Genomic DNA, 4,213 nt, shown 5'->3' with positions numbered 1-4,213 from the left:
TTACACCGCGTCATATAAAACATCTTTTCATTTTATTAAATATTGTATGAACCAACCCTATTCAAACGCGGTTTTGGACGTGACTTATGATGTCTCCGTTAGCTTCAAATGAAATAAAAATTGCGAAAATCACCATAGTTCTACCCATATCATTCAAACCCTATCTCAAATCTCGTTTGATGTATTGGCCATGTAGACATTCTTAAGTTGGCATTACAACATTAATATTTGGGTCCGGCCAATATTCTAAACTGCCTAATCGAAAATCGGTTTAGGTCTCATCTACTAGTGAACAGTGTGTTCTTGAAATGGTTAAACATGTGAGTTAATCAAGCAAGTACTAAACTTAAAGATACATTACGGGAGATTTTTATAGAGAGTTGGCCATTCTTGCTATAACAGTTCAAAGGTAGATGATGAAAGAAGAATATATTGAAAAATTCAGTCAAATTACTTTATTCTGAACATAGTTATCATCGTTGTAATATTTGCCTAGAAATGGTAGCGAAATGTGTCTTCACCTTCGCCGATCGTTTGATTGACAGGCGTTAACTCCACCTACATATCTCGATTATCAAGTAAAGTTTTCAATGGCATACGGAAACGCTTTACAGCGGCCTCGCTAAGTACACTCTATCATTTAGCCTCGATCTAAATGATTTTGGTCTTGTTGTTTAAAAAAAGATCTAATTTATAATTTCTATAACATCTGAAGCCTAAATTAAGACTTGCAATAATCAGATTTAGCTCTTGCATAATGCATGTTTAAGCTGTGTGTCTAACAGACATTAAGCTGGTTGACCGACATTTTAATTCCTAAATCGAGATTTTATTCTATTTCCATTTAATAAAATCTTTATGTGTATGACATATGTGAATGGCGGCCATTCAGGGCAGAGATCTGTTCTCAAAGTAGATATTTCTCTGTGTGCAGAATGAATCAAGCAGCATAGCAGAGACGTGACGAGGTGGACATTGAGAGTTACAGTTCTACCACGCGTTTATTCGTCACGTAAGACACTACGACACAGATTACCAACCTCCGGCCATGCGCCAAACGTAAGCGAAGCTCAATACGCGTTGTCACGTCTCAATTCGTGTGTGATCAAATTGACCGTGGTATGTAAAAGGTTGGCCGCCCATGGACTACAGTATCACCGACTTATGAAGCCTATCAGGTTCATTACAGAATCCCTAACGATAAAGACAGAACAATGTGTGATGCATTCGTATCCGCCTTGATATTTAATAACATCTAGCTAGTGTTTATATTCAGTGCTCAGAAAAAGTATCCGTTATCATTAATATGCAATTATTTTTCTTTAGACAAAACACATATAAACGGAGCATATATCTATTGATGTACATTCTTTTTAAACATGCATTATGCAAGAGCTAAATCAGCATATTTTAAGTCTTTGTTTAGGCTTTAGATGTCATAAGATCTTTATTTCCACGACAACCTAAAATCAACTCTGTAGACCAACGGATGGCTTGGATTCGGCTTGGATTTAAACAGGATTTCATTGATTCATTAAATTTTTATATGGCGTCGTAAGCGGAGATTAACCGTTACGTTGACGTCATACTCCCGGAAATTTTCCATAAAAGGCAGTGATGATCGAGGCTAAATGATAGAGCGTACGAAGCGAGGCCGCTGTTGCGCGAGGCCGCATGTTAGTCAATTTTATTGAAAGTTCGATATACGGTCCTGACATTATATTTAGTTGTGGTTAAAATGAGAGTTTGGGTGTCGGTATTATACGCTCTTTTGTCACTTGCGTTTACAGAAAAATTATGGAAATTGATAAACATCGCAGCTAACATCACCCCAGTTGAATTGCAGTCCCATTGGATCACTGTTTCCTATTTGTCTGCTTCGGGAGTCACGTAGGCCTACCAGTTACAGTACAAGAGTACACGCAGGCTAACAAGAAGTCGGCTATAATTAGGTACAATGCTGTCTCATTGATTTGGCCCATCCCTGTCAAACTTTCGCTTCTTATCTATATATTAAAAGTCTTATTTGTAGTAACAATAAATGTGATACGAATTGAATTGCAACCCCGTCTCAAACCGAATATATTCATTTCTTATTTGTCGATTTCAAACTTCCTCGTCATTGCTTTACGATGGCAAAAATAGGAAAGCGTCGAACTGTAAGGGTCTTTTTAGTTTTTTTTTACATTTTACAAATTACAAAGAAACTAAATGTATTCCGTTTTGTCCCCAGCCTTTCCCGGAAAGTAGGGGGCTATCAAAATGGGTTCGTCCGCCAGTCTGTAAGTCCATCACACGATTTGGGACACAATAACACTGCAGCTAATTGATCTAGAATGTTCAAACTTTGTGTCAGCAAAGTGATTGCCTTGATTGAGCATTATAAGCAAGTTGGTAGGCCGAAACTTTAGAACACAATATCTCTGCTTCCATGACTAAGTTCAATAATTATCATTATTCTACCCAGGAAGAGTGATAAACATTCTGATGGTTAGATTGTTTATAGAAAGAGAAATGTGCAATTAACTAAAGAATTTCATCTATTTATTTTGGGATTGAGGCGGAGGACATACATCAGCCTCGCCTATTGCTTGAGGCTTTACAAAAAGATGAATGTGCAATTAATTAATGCGTGTCATCTTTTTTAGTGGATTGGGGCGGGGTACACCAGCCTCATTGTGATAAGAGTAGAAATACAAACGACAGACTATCTTTCTGGCGCTAATATAATTATATGTATAAATGTATGTATCAGATTCATTTATAAATATTTGCAATAAATAATATACCGTAAGTTCATATCTGTAATTTGTCTATGAAAATTTAAATTTAGTATCCCTGTTGGTTACACCGCGTCATATAAAACATCTTTTCATTTTATTAAATATTGTATGAACCAACCCTATTCAAACGCGGTTTTGGACGTGACTTATGATGTCTCCGTTAGCTTCAAATGAAATAAAAATTGCGAAAATCACCATAGTTCTACCCATATCATTCAAACCCTATCTCAAATCTCGTTTGATGTATTGGCCATGTAGACATTCTTAAGTTGGCATTACAACATTAATATTTGGGTCCGGCCAATATTCTAAACTGCCTAATCGAACATCGGTTTAGGTCTCATCTACTAGTGAACAGTGTGTTCTTGAAATGGTTAAACATGTGAGTTAATCAAGCAAGTACTAAACTTAAAGATACATTACGGGAGATTTTTATAGAGAGTTGGCCATTCTTGCTATAACAGTTCAAAGGTAGATGATGAAAGAAGAATATATTGAAAAATTCAGTCAAATTACTTTATTCTGAACATAGTTATCATCGTTGTAATATTTGCCTAGAAATGGTAGCGAAATGTGTCTTCACCTTCGCCGATCGTTTGATTGACAGGCGTTAACTCCACCTACATATCTCGATTATCAAGTAAAGTTTTCAATGGCATACGGAAACGCTTTACAGCGGCCTCGCTAAGTACACTCTATCATTTAGCCTCGATCTAAATGATTTTGGTCTTGTTGTTTAAAAAAAGATCTAATTTATAATTTCTATAACATCTGAAGCCTAAATTAAGACTTGCAATAATCAGATTTAGCTCTTGCATAATGCATGTTTAAGCTGTGTGTCTAACAGACATTAAGCTGGTTGACCGACATTTTAATTCCTAAATCGAGATTTTATTCTATTTCCATTTAATAAAATCTTTATGTGTATGACATATGTGAATGGCGGCCATTCAGGGCAGAGATCTGTTCTCAAAGTAGATATTTCTCTGTGTGCAGAATGAATCAAGCAGCATAGCAGAGACGTGACGAGGTGGACATTGAGAGTTACAGTTCTACCACGCGTTTATTCGTCACGTAAGACACTACGACACAGATTACCAACCTCCGGCCATGCGCCAAACGTAAGCGAAGCTCAATACGCGTTGTCACGTATCAATTCGTGTGTGATCAAATTGACCGTGGTATGTAAAAGGTTGGCCGCCCATGGACTACAGTATCACCGACTTATGAAGCCTATCAGGTTCATTACAGAATCCCTAACGATAAAGACAGAACAATGTGTGATGCATTCGTATCCGCCTTGATATTTAATAACATCTAGCTAGTGTTTATATTCAGTGCTCAGAAAAAGTATCCGTTATCATTAATATGCAATTATTTTTCTTTAGACAAAACACATATAAACGGAGCATATATCTATTGATGTACAT

This window comes from Patella vulgata, chromosome 2, assembly GCF_932274485.2.
Source record: "Patella vulgata chromosome 2, xgPatVulg1.2, whole genome shotgun sequence".
NCBI lineage: Eukaryota > Metazoa > Mollusca > Gastropoda > Patellidae > Patella > Patella vulgata.
The sequence above is the reverse complement of the archived record's forward strand: the minus strand, read 5'-3'. Positions refer to the sequence as shown.